Source organism: Nyctereutes procyonoides, unplaced genomic scaffold (assembly GCF_905146905.1).
Source record: "Nyctereutes procyonoides isolate TBG_1078 unplaced genomic scaffold, NYPRO_anot_genome, whole genome shotgun sequence".
NCBI classification, from domain to species: Eukaryota; Metazoa; Chordata; class Mammalia; order Carnivora; family Canidae; genus Nyctereutes; species Nyctereutes procyonoides.
In genome coordinates this window covers 23,293,087-23,314,614 of record NW_026575125.1, presented here as the reverse complement: position 1 = coordinate 23,314,614, position 21,528 = coordinate 23,293,087, and positions in this window count along the sequence as shown.

Here is a 21,528-nt window from a genome sequence, read left to right as displayed (position 1 = left end):
GTTGACATCAAAAATTAAAAGGAAAGCAAAGTATTGTATTTAAATGAGTTAAAGACTTACCTCATTTACATTATGGTGACAGTTCAAGAATAGAAGTAGAAGCATATTGTCTGAATATGGAGAAGAACAAAAATATTAAAAATAGCTTAAATTTGGAGAGTGAAACTTAAAAGATTAAAAGCCAGGGATTCTTATTTGATTGTTACCAAGTGTTTGTATAACTCATATAAAAATCATAACCAAACACAACAACCTTCCCTCCATCCTTATTTCCCCCAAATCCATAGCTTCATCCAATTCCCATGTACCTCACTTTCAAATATTCTTAAAGGGAACATCCATATATTGTGCTTACATGTATTCACTGACTTACTCTCTAAATTCTAAAGAAACTGCTCTCATATAGCTTACAATCAAGCCCTAATCACTGCATCCAAAAGTCCCCAGTCTTCAAATAATCTGGTATTTTCACATTTTGTCATTGTTTGGAGTTCTATTCCTTTGACTTAAGGCACCTATTTTTCCTGATTTTTGTAATTCTCTTATCACTCTCCCAATTCTTTTCACTGCTTCCTCTTCCTTTCTACCTCATTATCCTCCCAGGGTTGTCATTTACCCTTCCTTTCATTTTATCCTTGGCCTCAGCTCTCATTTTCTTTCATTTATTCCTTATACTCCATTCTCAAGTAGGTATTTGTATCTTGTATGATTCCAATTCACTCAACGTACCTGAAAACAAACTTACTATTCTTTTTAAAAATGTCTGCTTTTTTCTATTTGTTTTAGCTTTATTTAAGGCATCATTATGCTCTCAGTCACCAAACCTACAATCCTTGAGTCATCTCTGTTATTTTCCTTCACTACACACATTTGATGGTCCCCAAGTCACCTCATTCATAATTTAGATTGCTATTTTTTCTGATCCTGAAACTTTCACTGTCTAATGCTACTGAGAGGAAATCTAAGATGGGGACCAACATGTTTCTATTGGATGGACCCAAATGGAGATTTTAATTGACTTTAATTAGGATAATTTCATTAAAGTTGTTGGGACAGGAAAGTTTTTAAAATACAAATTGTAGGTGAGGAACTAAATTCATCAAGGAAAGAAAAGCAAAACAAAACAAAAGCATTTTACTAGCCAAGAGAAAGGATCCAGTTAAAGCTTTAATACTATACAGAGAACATGATAAGGTTGCTGAGAAAGTGGGAGGTCACAACATTAAAGCAGTGTTGGTGAATCTAAAATCATGTTCTATAAAAATTTTGCTGACAAGTTTTACTATATTCCAATGCCTCTACTCTGATTAGCTATTTCATAGTATATGTCTTTAGTAACAATATAGGCCAGCAAGATGGCATAGCTGAGTTAGGTAAATCTGCCACCTCTCAGAAAATTTCTTCAAAGCACATGCTCTACAAGATGGTGAACTACTTATGATTGGCACATATCTGGCACTCAATAAATGCCAAAAGAACAAATAACGAATGCCATTTTGATGAAGAACTACAAGTGTTAGTTTGGTATTTCATAGAAATTTAGATTTAACCCATTGAGTGTTACTGTTTCTTGAGCCTGTTCCCTTCTTGGCTGCAACACTTACTGGCTAAAGGTCACAAGCTATTTCTATTTTCCTCCTGTCCTTTCTTGGATGCCAACAGATGCAGTATTTTGGCATATTTGCTACCTTAAATCTTCTGTCCAGAATCATAAGCCAGAATCAATGAAAGAAACACGGATAAAAGAAAGAACATTAAATTCATTTGGGATTTTTCATTTGAGTAATGGACCAGATTCAACCACTGCAGTACAGTACCATGAAAGTGTCACAGAAATTTATGGAGATTCTGAGGACGAAGATGGCTTATCACTTCTTAAAGTTTGGACACCAAGCCAAAAAGACTAAACCTCTGCTCTTAGTTGCCATTTGAGAAAGGAATGCTGGTCAAATCACTATTTCTTCTAGGGCGCAATCAATTAACATGCTATGTTTCTCTTATATATTCACTTTTAACTTGGCAAATCTTCAGCTTACATGCTCAAGTTTAAGATCGTTAAGAGTTGGAATAAAGGATATTTAACATCCTTCAAAGTACACTCCAATGATCACCACATTTGTCAGGCATCTCTTCACACTTGAATTGAACCCAATACAATAATTTTATGGCTTTCATATTTTTCAGAGATGTCCAATAGTTTTAATTGCTCAATATGTATTGTTAGCAAACATAACTCCACTGTTAACTGATGATGTTGAAGACCAAGAAGTGGAATGCCTGAAGGTCCTTTTTGTATTCTGTTCCATTTAGTTGTAATTTCTCCTTAAAATTCAGTTCCAAGGATACTCTACCTTTTTATGTTCAAAATTCAAAACTCACAAAAATATAGAACTTGGTCCCATTTTAGAGAAAGAAAGCCATAAATATTATACAAGCTAGATACAGCTGCTGTTATGCCTCCCCAATATTCTCTTTTCAAATATACTGCAACTGAAAGATTATGTCTCTCTGACTCAAAAGTAAATAATAAGCACAGAATGGTGATTCCCTCCCTGGAATGCATGTTTATTTAAAAAATAAACAAGTCACAGGCCAGCAGTTATGTTCTATAGCTTGGTGAATGAGTTTTCCTTAGGAAGATAAAATAAAACCATTGACTTCACCAGTTGGCAGTCAGCCACAACAACTGACAACAGCCCTGATTACAGTAACAGAGACTTACATGTAGTGTTGCATGAAATTTGTTGACCTGCAGAATGCCAGCAATACTCACCATCTTCCTTCCTGCCACAGGCTGACAACCATCTTATGCCTTAACACCAATCGTCTCTGTTTCAAAACTTAAAACCACAATTAAAAAGTTTATATATTATTTTTTAATCACCACAAGCACTATAAAATATTCTATCTCTGAATGATACCTTCGATTTATATTTATGTTTCATGAAACTCAGAAGTTTTCTTTCCAATCAAAACAGCAACAACTTAATGTGAAACTGAGGGGAAATAGTACATAAATCCTGTATGTGCATAGACTATGTATGTATGCTTTGCTTTAACACCTGAATACTTAACTTCACTTCCAGTTATCTATATAAAATAAACGTTTCTAAAATATGGTACTGTACTTTCTTCCTGACCATATTAAAAGCCCTCTAGGAGGATAAAAGCGATTTTGCATTAACTATAAAATAATGATAATCAAATAGGGAGATACAAGGTAAAGCGGGAGCCAAAACTCTCAATGTGTAAATTAGTATAGTTTACTTCCAAATGAAAAATATATGTCACATAAACTTAGAAATGAGGAAGTTAGTGATTTTTTTAGAGAAATGAACATTATGCATATACAACAATGGGAAAATTACTACTTTATTATAAATAAAGATATTTACTATCTTTTTATCTAGTAAATATATTTACTTATCTTTATTTTGTTGCTAATCAAAACTAAGATAAAGAAAATTTTAAAAGTTAAAATCTTATAGGAAAGTATATTTCATTCAATCTACATAAACAGTGCTCACACCTATATAAAATCTTAACAAAAGTTATATGAAGGAGAGTTCTTCATAGAAAGTACAAAATAGAAGCTCTGGCTTCTAGGATACAACAATATCATAACAAGACAAATGATATATTGACTCTCCCTCTCCACTTATATAAATACATAGATGCAATATATTCATATATAACTATAATATTTATAAAAGTATAAATTCATTCACTCATACCCACAGTTCCCACATATATATTCAAATAAAATGTATCAGTGAATTCAAGTTTACATACTATTCAGTATATTTCATTTATTGGCTCTTTCATTTATAAAAGTATCATCAAATGTTTGTTATATGCCAGATAATACCACTTACTGAAAATATTCAGATAAATGAGATATGGCTCCTGCCACTATTAAGGTTAGAGTGGGCATTAGGAAGGATATATGATGCCAGTCACTTTATTAGTTTTGAAAAATACTCAAATGATGAAAGAAACATTTTGTTCAGGCATTTCATGTTTGGAGCATCACAACAACTACATTTCCTGATTTGGAATTGCATGTCCCCTGGAGCAATCTACTCTTTTTCTTAGATTCCAATTACTTTTACTCATAGAAAACTAAAATTGAGTTGTTTTCCTACCTCACCAGAACCCATTTCCTTACTTTTTCCAGAAAAGACCCAGCCCTCCTTCCCTTTCCTTTTCTATAGCAATGAAAAGGTTAAATGCATATAAGGGGTGTATTAGGGGAATTTTATCACTGCTATATAAAATTACTGTTTTAAGTGCTGCCCAGACCATAATCTATAAAGAAAATTGGAGATTGCTTAAAAAACTTATGAAACAAAGTGTTAGGACTGGACTTTCCCATTTATGATGTTCTTGCTTACTCATCATCCCTAACAGTGTACACAATTCTGAAATACAGTGAACAAAATATTTTAAAATGAAAACGTCTATTCCTTTGATGCTATTTCCATTCTCCTTCCTTTCTTATCAGAGTTCATACTGCAGGCCTATTATTTATATTCTTTGTCTATTTGGAATTGTGACAAATTTCTGGTGATTTGTACTTAATCAATTACCTGGAAGATGAAATTTGAATCTATCAATAAAAAACAAGGAGTTGATAACCTTAATTAAAGAAGGAAATAATGATTCACTGAGGAATATGTCTTGCTTATGCTGACTCACACAATAGGAATCCATTGTGTAAACAGAATTATGAAATATTTCTGTTTTGCATGTCTTTGAAGGGAGGAAAACAAATGCTTTTTAAAAAAAGCTAGTGGAATAATCGCCATGTTCAACACAATGAAAACTCTCCATCTAAGCTAGAAACAGCAAAATGAGGACACATACATTAGAATACCTTTGTAGTAAAATATATGCTATGAACTGGGATGCAAAAGCCAGAAATAAAGCATCCATGGAAGTTTAAGAGACTGAGCTTGGAAGATACAGAAATAAATGCATATTAAAGATGTTTAAATACAAAGCATTTTATATAAATTCCAAATGTTATGCTCTGTATTTGGAACTCTGTTATACTTTTGTACTCAAAATTATTATAAATTCCTTTGCATATATCCCGAATTAAATTTTTGTAAGTATGTTAAAGGATCTAAGAATGGATTTCAAGGGCTGTGGAAACCTCCTGAAGTTAAGTACACCATCTGCACTTGAGTTTAGCAGAATTATACTGGATGTTGTTAGTGGTGGGAATATATATGAAAATTTCAAAGTTAAATTCAAGCCTAGCAGGCTATGGGGATTTGGAGGTGATTCCTGAGCATTAAGAAAGAGAATGTTAATACCTTTCCAAATAATATTGGTACCTAATATAAATACTGTTTATCATTTTATAGGCACTCTTATAAATGTCTGAGTTAATTGAACTGACCTTCATAATAACTATATAATGTAGGCACTATGATTATCTCCAATTTACAGATGAAGAACAGGTAAGTAACCTGTTCCAGGTGACAACATGTAAGTGATGGCATTCACCAGTTGATGGGGATAAGGGATGAGGGTTTCTTTTTTTTTTTTTTTTTAGGATGAGGGTTTCTTAAAGTAGATTCAGAAGAACATAGGTTTGTTTCTGTTGTTTCACCATTATGCCAGAATCAGACCAGATTATAACCACATTTAATTCACTTTTTGAAAATGACTTGCAAGGTTTTGTTTTTATTTTTTATTTAACAGAAATGCTCCCAGAAGGCAGGCTCTTTTAGAAAAGAGTAAAGAACTAATATTATTGAGCATCTGTTATGTTCTAAGCATATATGCTGTCTAATTGAATTATTAGAATAGCACTGCATATTGGGTGTTAATCCCTTTTTACATATGACAACACTGAAACCAAGAAAAAAAAATCAGCTACTTGTCAAGATCACAAGCAAATGAAAGGCCTAAGTGGAATTCAAACATGGTGTTAAATGACTCTAAAACTTGTCTTTTTGCAAATATAACATACTGCTGCCCAAAAGGTACGAAGCAAATTTACTTGGTTAAAATAATTAACCTTGAACACAAACATCTTCCAGAATTTTGAAATAAAATTATAAAAAGAGAATTAAAACAACACTAAAAGATTTGGTTAATAAAATTATCACAGTTAACAGGTACTATCAAAAGACACTTTTAAGAGGTTAATTTCACTCAACAAGCATTGTGTTAAATTCTAGCTGGTGACATAACTGAATTTTTTCAGCTGAAGAACAGAAATAACTTTAGTAATTTTAAATGCCCCATTCTGGCCTGTAATTGAATAGCTCTCCAGGAAATACATCTACTCATAGTACAAATATGCGAAGTATACTGGATGATAATGATGCCTTTAATCTAGAATTTGATACATTTATTTTAAAAATGGACTTTGATGTTTTAAGACTTCAGTAACTATAGGGAACATAGGGGCACTGGTAAACACTTATATCACTTGAACATAGGATGCCAATGAGGAATAAGTTTTACCTTCTGCTCTTTAAAAAATTTCATATCAAATTAGTTGTTTTAAAGACTAGGAGTTTAGAATAAGCGGAATAACATTCAACCAAGTCAGTTAAGGCATTAATTTGGAATCACCATTATTAAGTTACTTAAATACAGCAAGAATATACACACTTCTAATATTATAACATCTCTCTTCTACTTTTTACTGTTTTATACAAATCTTTGAAAATTAAAATAGGTTCTAGAATTTAATTTCTACTTCAATTAATTGGATAAAATGAAATGTAGTTGCATGAATCTTATACATAATACAGTTTTACTTTTTATTACTAATCAACCTGTAAAGTGAAATAAAATTCATATATATATTACATTTACCATTATAAAACTTAACAGAATATGTGTCCCATTACTGTTTGCTATAAATGAATTTGTGGATGAATTATGGTTTTCTACATACTTCCTTTATAAAATTGAAGACAAATATCTCTTGAAAAGACTTGAAGCAGTAGATACAATAAAACTAAATTTAAAAACTCAGGGTATAGGGATCCCTGGGTGGCGCAGTGGTTTAGCACCTGCCTTTGGCCCAGGGCGTGATCCTGGAGACCCGGGATCAAATCCCACGTCGGGCTCCCGGTGCATGGAGCCTGCTTCTCCCTCTGCCTATGTCTCTGCCTCTCTCTCTCTGTATCTCTGTGTGACTATCATAAATAAATAAAAATTAAAAAAAAACTTTAAAAACTCAGGGTATAAAAGCCACATGGTTATTTACTTTTTTAAATATTTGCTACCACCACCGAGATCTGTACCTGTGGCAGCTCCACTTCAGCTTCATCCTAGGCTTTAAGGCTTACCTCAGCAGCACTCCTACTCCACATAGCTTAGTATCCAAGGGGTGGGGGTTGGGGGAGGCCTTGGCCCTGGGAGGGAACCACCACATGCTTCCTCCTGACCTCCCCCAATCCCTCTCACACATGTCATTGACTGCCAATGATGACCAGTATGGGCTCGACCTTCCAATGCCATCTATTTTCAGGGCTAGTTGATTCAGTAGGTGAGTTGTTACATAACTCCTTGGAAGATTCCAATTTCCATGGCCACTGTCCTGCTGAAAAGCCACATATTTAAAGGAAACATAACATTCAAATAAGTGTTATTATCTGTTCACTGCTACCATTATTGTTATTGTATTAATTTTATAAGCAATATAGTACCTCTTAACGAAGAAGTCTTTAGATTAAGAAGAATCACAAGGCTTAGGGTGGTGGTTCTAAAATATTATGCAAATTCTTTCTCCTTATTCCCATAAAAAAGTGAAATTTAATTCCCCTCCCCTTTAATGTGGGATGGTCTTAAAGGGTCAACTTTAAAATAGTAAAGTAGAGGTAATGCTGTGACTTCAAAGGCTAGGTCATGAACAGCAAAGCTTCTGTGTGGCTCTTTCTTTCTTGGGTGGCTCACTATGGGAGAAGCCAGCCTCCATGTTTTGAGAATACTCAAGTAGTGCTGTGGAGAGGCCCTTATTGCAAGGAAATAAGTTCCCCTACTAAATTAGCACCAAATTGGCAGCCATATATGGGAGCCACATTGGAAGCAGATATTCCTGCCATGCTAATCCTTCAGGTAACTGAGTCATCAAAGATCTGGATGCAAATATTGAGTCGGAGGAAGCACAAATGGAAAGTTTCAAAAGGGTAACAAACCTTGGCATATAAAGTGTGTTGAAGAAGCCAAAAGATAGTCAGTATGATTGCAGCATAATGAAAAAAGGGTGAGTAGGAAGAGAAACTGGATGGTGAGGTAGACTTATGAGCTGAAATTCAGTTACTGTCACTTCCAGGTACCAGTACCCATCTTAGTTCTAATAAGTTGGTGTCTCAGAAAAGGATTGCTTAAATCAGAATAGCTAAAGAAACAGCCATTTCTACTTAGTTAGAACATTTCTGGAAGGCACATTCACATTGCACTTGCTTGACATTTAATCTGATTTTTAGATTGGCAAAAATGATAGGTTGAAGTTGTTCTGTGTAAGTCATAACACCTCATTTGATAGCTTGCTGAATAGATGAAAGTATTATATCCATTTCAATTCATTCTTTCAGTTCATGTCCATGAGTACCAGCTAAAATATGATTGCTGTCACATGCAAAAAAATGCATAACCTCTGTAATACTATCAGAAATTTATTGCCATTATTTTTTGATGATATGAACTGAATAACACCTTACATGTTTCTTCCTCTATCAGTCATATGCTTATGGAGAGGAAACAATCATTATTTAAACACTTTTAAAAGACAAATGCAGGCTCAAAATGGAGGATACATTAACGGTTTTAATAAAAATAAAAATAGTTTCATCTACATTCTCATTTTAAAGTCACAGATGCTAGAAAATGAAGTTTTGATTCTTATCTCACTTTATACAGAGGGCCTTACTCTCCTTTCTTAAAATAGAGCTGATTGAGGGAAGAAAGCCCTTATTTCTAACTATGTTATTAAGTCTTCTACCTGAGTCAAGTCATGAACTCTTATATGCCATCATATTCCAGATATGTTTTAAACGGGTTGCTAAGCAGCTTATTGTAGAAAAAAAGAGAAACTTGAAAATAAAGGAGATAGGTAGTCTTGAAACTTAATCTATAAATTAAGCGCATAATTAATCTCAGCAGGGATACATAAAACTACTTTAAAAATCACTATAGCTCTTTGTCTTGATTAAATGTATTACATATATATTTTTAAGGGACTTGACTGGAGGTCTCAAGTTAGATGAAGAAAAAAATGGATTGGGTTGAGGTGGATTAGCATTGAAGTAGATGAGTTGAAGAAAGAAATGCACATAGAACTCACCAAAGCATTGCCTAGGGAAGACTGAATCTTGATCATATGTATTATTATGGTCCCATCAAAGAATGCTTAAGCTACTGTAGGGGAGCAGAATTTGCCACCCTAAACTGTCTCTTTGACATGAAGATTAATTTAAGATTATCTTTTTAAAGATTTGAGAAAGAGAGAGAGCATGAGAGAGTGTGGGGGAGGGGCAGAGGTAGAGAAAAAGAATCTCAAGCAGACTCCCTGTGGATCTCAGGACCCTGAGATCATGACCTGAGTTGAAACCAAGAGTCAGACATTCAAAAAACTGAGCCACCCAGGCGTCCCTTAAGTTGATTATTTTTAAGAAAAAGGCCCAGTTAGTTCTTTTTACCTCCCCCTTAAATGCCTAAAAGAGTTTAGAGGACTTGCTCTGGGAAGAGAGGTACTACATAGATAACTACAGTATAATATGAACTAGGTGTGGTAGACAGGGAGGAATTTAGCAAAGGCTGTTTGTTAAAATTCCTATGTATGATTATTTCCGTATGGCCCAGCAAACATTTGTTTACCAAATATTTACACTTGTTCATCTTCCTATGAATTGCTTTCCTTCCCTTTGAAGTTCCAGGCCCCTATCCCTTCTCCTTAGCTCTAGATGGTGGATATACCTCATCTTGCCTGACTGCCTTTGGAATATCTCATGTGTATGTAGATTCCCCCCATGTATGAAATTAGTTTTTCTTCTGTTATTTTAATTATTTAATCTGCCAAAAGAATTAGGAGAGGGAGGGGGAAAATTTCCCTGGCCCAATACTACCTTATAGTTCAAGGACGCTTCCTAAGACTCTCTTCTCTTAGCAGATTCCATGCTTCCTTAGCAGTGGCTGGGTTCTAGTATAGTTTCTCACTATACACCTGCCTATTTATGTGTGTGTGTATGTGTGTATATAATATATATATATATATATATATATACATAAATACACATACACTAGTCATGTCAACATATGTTCTGTTGCATAGGAACTCTGGTATACAGATGTAGATAAGTAGATATATTTTTATTTTAATTTTATAATTAAAATTATTTTTCACACAATTCTAAGCTTGGTGAATATAAATATAATTTTGAGTGATGAATCTATTATTGTTATGCTCTTGAGATCCATTACCTGAACCAAAAAGTCCACAGACCTAAGCCTGGACAATGGTACATAAATTTTCTCAACTGGCTGCTCTCCAAACTCAAAAAGTGAACTTATAATTTTTTGAACTATTAACCTTTGTTTTTGTTTCCATGGAAAAGCCTCTCATTAAATTACCTGATTATTCACGTAATATAGAGGCCTAATTTAGATAGAAGCTCACCTGTAACATCATATCTTGAAATAAAACAACTTCATGTTCATCCTGTCCAAAGAAATCATTGGGATATGTGTTTGCTAATATATCATGTTGTCCTACACATAAATTTAAAAAATTATAACTTAAGTATATAGCAATACAGGCCCACCTCAAGGAGCATGAAAAATCTCAAATAAAAAAACCTAACTTTACACCTAAAGGAACTAGAAAAAGAATAATAAAGCCTAAAACCAGAAGAAGGAAGGAAGGAAATAATTAAGATGAGAGCAGAAATAAATGATAAAAGCTAAAAACAAACAAACAATGGAACAGATCAATGAAACCAGGAACTGGTTCTTTGGAAAATAGCAATAAAAATGATAAACCTCTAGTCAGACTTATCAAAAGGAGAGAAAAGACCCAAATAAATAAAATCACAAATGAATAAGGGAAATAGCAAACATCACAGAAACAGAAACAATTATAAGCGAATATTATGCAAAACTATATGTCAAGAAGTTGGACAACCTAGAAGAAATGGACAAATTCCTACAAGCATATACATTTCCAAAACTGAAACAGAAAAAAACTAGAAAACCTGAACAGACTGATAACTAGCAAAGAAATTTAATCAGCAATCAAAAAACTCCCAACAAACAGAAGTCCAGGACCAGAGGGCTTCACAAGTGATTTATACCAAACATTTAAAGAAGAGTTAATACCTATTCTTCTCAAACTATTAAAAAAAATAGAAAAGGAAGGAAAACTTCCAAATTTATTCTATGAGGCTAACATTATTCTTATATCAAAACAAGATCAAGATGTCACTAAAGAAGAGAACATAGATGCAGAAGTCCCCAACAAAATAATAGCACACCAAATCTAACACATTAAAAAAAATCATTCATCACAATCAAGTGGGATTTATTCCTGGGTTGCCAGGTTGGTTCAATACTCACAAATCAATCAATGTGATGTACATTAATATAAGAAAGGATCAGAACCAAAGGATACTTTCAACAGATGCAGAAAAAGCATATGAAAATGTACAACATCCATTCATGATTAAAAACCCTCAACAAAGTAGGCTTAGAAAGAACATATTTCAACATAATAAAGGCCAAATATGAAAAACCCACAGCTAACATCCTTCTAAACAGGGAAAAACTGAGCTCTGGATGTCCACTCTCACCACTGTTATTTAACATAGTAATGGAAGTCCCAGACTCCGTAATCAGACAACAAAAAGAAATAAAAGGCATCCAAATCAGCAAGGAAGAAGTCAAACTTTTACTACTTGCAGATAACATATTACTATATATGCAAAACCCCAAAGACTCCACCAAAAAACTACCAGAGCTGATGCATGAATTCAGTAAAGATGCAGGATACAAAATCAACATACAGAAATCAGAACCATTTTTACACTTTACACTATTTTACAATAGTGAGGCAACAAAAAGAGTAATTAAAGAATCAGTCCCATTTACAAGTGCACAAAAAGCTGTAAGATACCTAGGAAGAAACCAAGCCAAAGTGGTGAAAGATCTGTACTCTGAAAAGTATAAAACACTGATAAAAGAAATTGAAGACAACACAAAGAAATGGAAAGATATTGCATGTTCATGAATTGGAAGAAAAACCTTGTTAAAAAATCTGTACCACCCAAAGAAACCAACACATTTAATTCATACCTGTCAAAATACCAACAGCATTTTTCACGGAGCTAGAACAATCCTAAAATTTGTATGGAACCACAAAGACCAATAATAGCCAAAGCAACCTTTTAAAAGAAAAGCATATGGGATCCCTGGGTGGCTCAGCGGTTTAGTGCCTGCCTTTGGCCCAGGGTGTGATCCTGGAGACCCGGGGTTGAGTCCCGCATCGGGTTCCCTGCGTGGAGCCTGCTTCTGCCTCTGCCTGTGTCTCTGCTTCTCTCTCTCTCTCTGTCTCTCTCATGAATAAATAAATAAAATCTTAAAAAAATAAAAAAAGAAAAGCATAACTGGTAGCATCATAATTCTGGACTTTAAGTTATATTATAAACTTGTAGTGATCAAGACAATATGGTACTGGCACAAAAAAAGACAGATCAATGGAATAAAAAACCCAGAAATGAACCCACAACTATATGGTCAATTAATCCTCCACAAAAAAGGAAAGAGCATTCAATGGGGAAAAAAAAAGACAGTCTCTTCAACAAACAGTGTTGGGGGAAATTGGACAGTTACATGCAAAAGAAGGAAACCAGATCATTATCTCTTACCATACACAAAAATAAACTCAAAATGAATTAAAGACCAAAATGTGAGATCTGAAACCACAAAAGTCCTTGAAGAAAGCACATGCAGTAATTTCTCTGACACAGGCCATAACAACTTTTTTTCTAGATGTATCTTCTGAGGCAAGGGGAACAAAAGCAAAAATAAGCCATTGGGACTACAGCAAAACAAAAAGCTTCTGCACAGCATAGGAAACAATCAACAAAACTAAAAGGCAATCTACAGAATGGGAGATATTTGCAAATAACATACCTGATAAATAGTATCCAAAATCTACAAGGAACTTATAAAACTCAACACCCCAAAACCAAATAATCCAATTAACCAATGAGTAGAAAACATGAACATTTTTCCAAAGAAGACAAACGTATGAAACGATGCTCAATATCACTAATCATTAGGCAAAGGCAAATTAAAACTACAGTGAGCTATCACCTCACACCTGTCAGAATGGCTAAAATCCACAACACAAGAAACAACAGGTGTTGGCAAGGATGTGGAGAAAGAGGAACCCTCTTGTACTGTTGGTAGGAATGCAAACTGGTGCAGCCACTCCGGAAAACAGTATGGAGTTTCCTCAAAAAGTCAAAAACAGAACTACTTTATAATCCAGTAATCCGACTACTGGGTATTACCCAGAGGACACAAAATTACTAATTCAAAGGGACCCATGCACCCCTATGTTTATAGTTTCATTATTTACAACAACCAAATTATAGAAACAGCCCAAGTGTACATTAACTGATGAATAAAGAATACGTTACACACACACACACGCACACACACACACACACATACAATGGTATATTACTCAGCCATAGAAAGGAATGAAATCTTTACATTTGCAACATGGATAGAGCTAGAGAGTATAATGCTAAGTGAAATAAGTCAGTGTGAAAAAGAGAAATGCCACATGATTTCACTCATATGGGGAATTTAAGAAACAAAAAAAGAGAAAAAGAAGAGAGGGTGCAAACCAAGAAACATGCTTAACTCTAGAGAATAAATTGCCGGTTACCAGAGGGGACGTGGATGGGGGCATAGGTTAAATAGGTGATGGGGATTAAGGTATGCACTTGTGATAAGCACTGGGTGATGTATGGAAGTGCTGCATCATTATACTGTGCACTGTAACTGAAATTCAAATACAAACTTAAAAAAATTATAACCCACTTTAGTTATTTTATTGGTTACATCTTGGCTCCTGGGAAGCTCTGATCTGGGGAATTTTCAAGTCCTTGGCTATTTTTCTCCTAATAGTAATCATATTAACCTCTCTAATGTGTTATATACTCTCAAAGGTTTTAAATGCCTGTCAAAAGCACTCACACACCAAATGGTAGCCATTAGGATCAAATAATAGAATGCAACCAACAATAATCACATATAGGATGAAAACAGTGACTACATGACCTTCTGGCCTGATGACTCGACTAGTGAAAACAGCAAATATATTTCTTTGATTTGATTTCATCACGGGTGGTAACTGAAATAATGCTATACTCTTAGGTGACACTTAACCTACTTAATAATCAAGAGGAGAGGCTGAGGTGGGGATTGTTAAAATCAAAAACAAATGGAGACCAGCCTTGAAAATTTCCTGAGCAGGCAAAGCCAGTTTAGTCATACAAACAAAGCTTAATTTAGCTTATTTTGCAAAACTAACTAACCTGGGTCATTTCTTGCTTAGGCCTTAGAAAATCTTAAGCAAAACTTAAACTGTTTCCTTAGGTTGATATGAGGTAACCAATGACCAATTCCCCATTGTTTAAGAAAATTCTAATACTATAACCAATCACTATGAAGAATGGTCACTGCTTTCTTACTATACAAGCTTCTTTATAACAATATACTGCTGAACCTCCATGTTTTGGTTTGCGTTTGAGTAGTCCTAGTTGGTGATAGGTCTTTTGGTGTGTGTAAACTTTACTAATTACCATTTCAGTGATTCATTGGTTTCACTTCTGCTACTTCTAAATTTTTGACAGTGAACCCAGAAGACTATAGGACAAAAATTCTGGTGGGAAGCACCACCCTTGCAGCATTAGTGTGACCATACACTCGGAGGCAGGGGGTGTCCTTTCCACCACTTTACAGACCTCCAGATGTGAGCTCAAAGACCCTCTTGGCTACTAGTCTGTCCAAGAACTGGTAGCCCAAGAGCCTTTGAAGATCTAGGCTACCCAATGGCAAAGGAACCTCTAGCCCTATCAGCAATCATTCCTCCCACATGCTAGTGCCTAGGGATCCTTTCAGAAACCCAAGTGATGTAAAATCCACAGTTCCTCCTAGGCCATCAGTAGGACTAGTACTTCAAGCCTCAATACAGCCCATCCTTTGAGCCCAGGAGTGTTCTGGAAACCTACCCGCCACCTTGGTGGTACTAGGAGCACTTCCGGACACTTTCTGCCCTGAGGATGGTGTGCTAAGGGCCTTAGATGAAACTGTACACAAACTGTATTCCAGGGTGTCCTCCAGGGTATTCTTTGTGGATACCCTTCCTGTAGAATACAATACTTGTTCTCGGACAGCGGAGACTCATGCGTCCTTTGTCACCTTAATTACAACATTCTAGTGCCACAGAAATCTTCCAGCCACAAGACTTCCCGCCAGCTAGGGTTCCCGAATTCCTTCAACCTCAGCTTGTACGAATGCTGAGGAACTGAATGCTCTTAGGGGATCACTCTGTGAAAAGGAGAGCATTTTCGGTTACAGCATTGGCATCCAGTAGAAGCAGCATGAGTCTTTCGACCTCGGCCAGTTCATAAGCTCAGGAATCATGAGCCTTCCCGGCTACTGTCTCTCTCTAGCTCAAGTGCCTCAGAATCTTCCTGCCAGGAACCTGTCCGCTTTTCAGGGTTCCGTGGGTCCTTCAGTTCCCCATGCAGTTCTTATGTGGTGGAAACTCGGGCAACTCTTACTAAGCTGTCAACAAGCCCTTCGGTCTGCAGACATCTCTGCTTAGGCAGCTTAGCTATTCTAGAACTTCTTCACCACTTTGCTGGTGTCACAGGGTAGAAGCAGAGAGTGAGAAGGGGACTTCTGGACACCTGCCCTGCCAGCTCTTTTGAAATGAGACACGGTGCCCAAATCCCTTGCTGTGGAATATATATGGTTCTTTTCAAAACTAAATTTCCAGTTCCCTGGAGCTGGGGCTCCTCCCCTTTTGCCCGACATACTAACATATTATTAGCATCACAAAAGCCCTTCCTCCCTAAACAGCCCAGAGTGTTCTTTTTGCCTGTGGTTGAAGTGGGGGACCCGGTAATTTTCTAGCCATTTTACCCGACTGCTCGTGATTCCTATCGGTTCATTAATCTGAGCCTTTTCAGCTACCATACCACCACCACCACCACCGCCCCCCCCCGCCTTACCTGCCTGAGTATCCTGAGGAAGCTTCCTTTTTTAAAAAAATTTATTATTTATTTATTTATGATAGTCGAGAGAGAGAGAGAGAGAGAGAGAGAGAGAGAGAGAGAGAGAGGCAGAGACACGGGCAGAGGGAGAAGCAGGCTCCATGCACCAGGAGCCCGACGTGGGATTCGATCCCGGGTCTCCAGGATCGCGCCCTGGGCCAAAGGCAGGCGCCAAACCACTGCGCCACCCAGGGATCCCCTGAGGAAGCTTCCTACCACCAATTCAGCCACCTCTCTAGGACTCCAGAACTCTTTCTGGCCCGTAATCAAGGATGTATTCTTCAGACTATGTTCCTCCCTTGAGGCTTTGGAACCCAGAAACTTTGGGCACCCGGAGTTCTTCCAGACACGTTTGCTCCAAGGCGCTGGTCCAGGGGCACTTCCGGAAGCCTTCCGCCCTGGCATTGGTGACTTGTGGGTCCTTGATGAGACTATGAACCGAGGCCACGTACTGGATTTCAGGGGAACCCTTACGGGCACTAGCTTGCTGTGGAATACGTGGCCTTATAAGAGATGGTGCAAGGGGCTCCTTTTCACTACCCTAGCTTCATCTCTGCAGTGTGCTGAGGAACCTTCCGGCCACCAGACTTCCAGCCAGCTAGGGTCCTAGAATTCCTGCCGGCCCTCAGCCTATATGCATGCTATCGAATCTAAAGTTCTTTAGTGACCAGATAGCCTACCTGCCTGTGATGTTAAGAAAAGCACCCTTGGTTATGGCACAGGCCGCTTGCAGAGGAAGGGTGGGCCTCAACGACATTTTAGTCAGCTGGCAGACTGATGAAGTGAGATCCTCCTCGGCCACCATCCGCCCATCCAGCTGGTGCCCTATGGTAACGTTCCTGCAGATAACATAACCCCTCAATAAAGTTCCGGGATTCTTTAGTCCCTGCCCAGGAGGGTTCTTATTGGTGGAACCACGGGCTCCTACCACCGTATCAACAGCAAGAAGCCCTTTTACCCCGGATCCATTAAGCTATCGCTCCCTCTCGTAGCCCAGGACTCTAGCATGTACATTCCTGACCCTTCATTGTTGCCTGTGGTGGAGCACATCTAGACATCATGTTTCCTGACACTACTATCCTGATGGCCCTTTGGGCAACCAAACTGCCAGTGTCCTGCGGTCCCGTGACCAGAACTAATCCTTGCTTTGGAATATACTGCACTGCTGGAAACCATAGCAACAGTTTGATGGTGCTTGGAGTCCACTTTAGCATGACGTGTTAGGGTGTCATGAGGGCCATTCCAGCCCTAAAAGTTTCCATGTCCTTCCTGCCCATAGTCCATATGGGAATTCAGGGATTTCTCCACCATCAGTCTGACCACCTGATGTTGAAACTGGAGTACATTGTGTCAAAGTACAGGCCTTTCTCTGAGGTACCACGGGTTCCTTTCACTAAGGAATCTGAGCCCTTTTGACCAGCCTCCTTTCCCAGGTGCCAATGCTCAGACCACCAACAGTTCCCTTGTTCTAGGATTCCACTGCTCCTTTTGGCAGCCCTGTGCCGTTCACGTGGCTGGAAATCAAAGGTTCTTTGGCAACCATCCTGCCTGAGTGAAGTCAAATGATGGCATTAGATACTCCTAGCAGTGGTGAGTCTATAGCCCTTCCAGTCTTAAGCTAGTTCATGTCCAATGGAACTTAGAACTGTTTCAGTCACAAGGTTGCTCATAAATTAGTAGCTCTAGAATTATTATCAACACTAACGGGCTGAGCACCTAAGGTTCCTAATCTTGTAGGGCCCTTAGTTCCACCTAGTGATTTGGGGGCACTGCATATCTTTATAACCATCACCCTCTCAATAGACTGTGGAACTCAGGACTTTCTGTACACTTGGCCCATTTTGATGAGTAGAAACCAAAGGGTTCTTCTGAAATCACACTGGTTTGGGAGATGGCACTCACAAAGGACTTCTGGACACATTTTGCCCTTGTGTTGTTGACCTGTGGGTCCTTTCTAAGACCAGACTACCTGTGCCCTTTTGTGCACTACCCTGTATCCTTTCTGTGTGAAAGATATCTATTAGCCACCACCTATCTAGAACTCTAGTGCACAGGGCTTCTTTTTGCCAACAAAACTATATCTGAGTGTTGACCTAGGAAACCTTCTGGCCATCAAGGGTGCTTCCATTTAGAGTTCTTGGTTTTCTACAGGCTCACACAATATACATGCTCTGGGGAACTCAGGGTTCTTTCGTGACCTGCCTGACTGGCTGAGTAGAAAAGAATTTTCAGTCACAATGCTGCTATCCTGCAGCAGAATCCTGAGCACTTTAGGCCATCAGTCAGTCCTCAAGCTCAGGATTCTGGAGCCTTCATTGCCATCATATTATTCTATCATGGGGGAACCAAAGAATCTTCTTCCCAACAACCTCACAACACAGTCAGGTTCCAGGGATTATTCAAGCCCCCATATTGTCTTTATGCAGTGCAGTCATGGGCCCCTCCTATTTGGCTTTCACAAGGACTAGCTCTTTTGGTGTGGGTCATTCTTACTTTCTCAGTGCCCAGGACTTTTCCACATGTGTGCTTACCACTATAGTGATGCCCGGGTGAGTACTTCCAGGTACCATCTTCCCTGGCATTGCAGTCCTGGGGTCCCTTTTGTACTCAGACTGCCTGCATAATGGAATACTATAGGCCAAAATAAGAATTCATGTTGAGGAAACCATACTTATACTCTCATTGTGTTAGTGTCATGAGGGCCCTTACGTCACTATAAATTTGGGGAGTCTTTCCTGCAGTACATGGACATGTTGGGGAACTGGGGTTTCTGACCATCAATATAACTGTCTCCTAATTGAAACTGAATCACCATTGGTCACAGTTCAGTGCTCCTGCTGGGATAACTTGACCCTTTTGGATCCATGTTCTGAGCTTCTCAGACATCATCCAACCTCCTCTTTCCACACTCCTCCCTTCTTCCATGTTCCCACTTAGTGTTCCAGGGAAATATTCTAAACATCAATGTGGTACTTTGCTAAGCTTCCAGGGTTTCTTCTGGCCTTGAGTTATCACCCGTGCTAAGAATGAAATATTATTTACATACTACCCCAGCTGCCTGGTGAAGGCCCCAAAAGTCTGAGTCACTGCACAGGCCTGGAACTGAGTAACACATGGCCTTTTTGGTCCTCAGCTACTCTGCTTGCAATGGAACCTAAAATCTTTTTGGTCAAGGGCCTCCTACAAGGGAGTGTATGTAGGGACCTTCCTATCACCATCTGGACTGGATTGTGGGCTTCCCCATGTCCTTATGGGCCCTAGCCTATGAGATGGTGAATCATATACCTTCTGACCACCACCTACCACGCAGGCTGTACAAGCAAGAGTCCACTATGGATTATTTCCATCCTGACTTCTAGGGTAGGGGATGGGGTGTAGTTTCCAGGCATAAGATATCCTAATACTGGGACATTGGAAGCACTTCCAGATACATTCTGTCCTGGAGCTGATGTCTTAGGGGTCCTTCCTAAGATCAGACTGTTTATACACTGGTTCTAGGGGATCCTTTAAGGATACTAGTGATATGGAACACAGTATCCTACAAGCAATCATCCAGAACTCTGGTGCAAGAGGGCTTCTTCTGCCACCACACCTCCATCTGGACAGTGTATACAGAAACCTTTGGGCCTCCAGACTTCCTGACAGCTAGAGTTCTGGAATACCTACTGGCCCCCAGCCTGTACTTCTTCTGGAGAACTGAGGGTTCTTGAGCAACCAGTCTGCCATCAGCAGTGAAAAGAGAGCTTTTTCCCCTCACAGGACTAATCACTCCCAACAAGAACTGTGAGCCTTTCAGGCCTTCAGTCAGCTTGCAAGCTAGGAAGTAATAAGCCCTCTTAGCAACAGTCTATTCTCATGGGTGCCTCAGGAAACCTTATTGCTAGCAAATTTCACCCTTCCCTAGATTCTGGGAATCACTCAAACCACCCTTATGTAATGGAAACATGGGCTCTTAGTTATAGGCCATCAACCTGATGAGCCCTTTAGGTCTGTATCCATTTCAATCTCTCAGGCCTTGGGACTTTTCTTAATGTGTGCTTGCTACCATGCTAGTTCCACAGGTGTTTATTTCCCTCTCATCCATTGTCTATCCTTCATGCAAGTGCCCCAAGGAAACTCTGCCCCTCTACTCCCTAGGGTTCTGAGGATCCTGATCCTTAAAGCTCCCAGATTGATTAAAAGTACACATTTTATATGATTCCTCTTATAAGAGGATATCTGTAATAGACAAAATCATAGACATAGAAAGTATGACACAGGTTAATGGATACAGAATTTTTTGGGGGGAATACAGAATTTTTTGGGGAGATACTACATTTAAATGAGTAGGAAGATATTAGATATTAAGATATATGATATAAGAATATTAAGATGTCAGTTCTTCCCAACTTTAACTATCAATATCATAGCAGATTATCATTATCAATATTATTCACAAGTGACCTGTGAACAATGCAGCAGTTGGGGGTGTAACCCCCATGCAGTCAATAATCCATGTATAGTTTTTTTTTCATGTATAGTTTTTAACTCTACCCAAATTTAATTACTAATAGCCTACTGTTGATCAGAAGCCTTAATGATAAAATAGTCAATTAACACACATTTTATATGTTATATGTATTACATATTGTATTCTTACAATAAAATAAGCTAGAAAATAAAATGTTATTAAGCAAATCGTAAGAAAGCGAAAAATACATTTACATAACTGTACTATAAAAAATTCACGTATAACTGAACCCATGCAGTTCAAACCCATGTTGTTCAATGGTCAACTGTATTGACAGAACTGATTCTTAAGTTTATATGGAGAGATAAAAGATCCAGAATAGCCAACACAGTATTGAAGAAGAACAAAATCAGAAGAGTGACACTACTCAACTTTAGGACTTAGTACAAAGCTACAGTTATCAAGATAGTATGGTAATTGTGAAAGACAAATAGACTAATGGAACAGAAAAAAGCCCAGAAATAGACCCATTCAAAATCAACTTATCATTGATAAAGGACCAAAGGCAATTCAATGGAGAATGAATAGTCTTTTTTTTTTTGAATAGTCTTTTTAACAAATGATACAGAAAGAAGTAGACATCTAAATGCAAAGAAAGGCATTTAAATCTAGATACGGACCTACATCCTTCACAATATTTAACTTGAAATGGATCAAGGAGCTAAAGGTAAAACACAAAAATATAAATTACTAGAA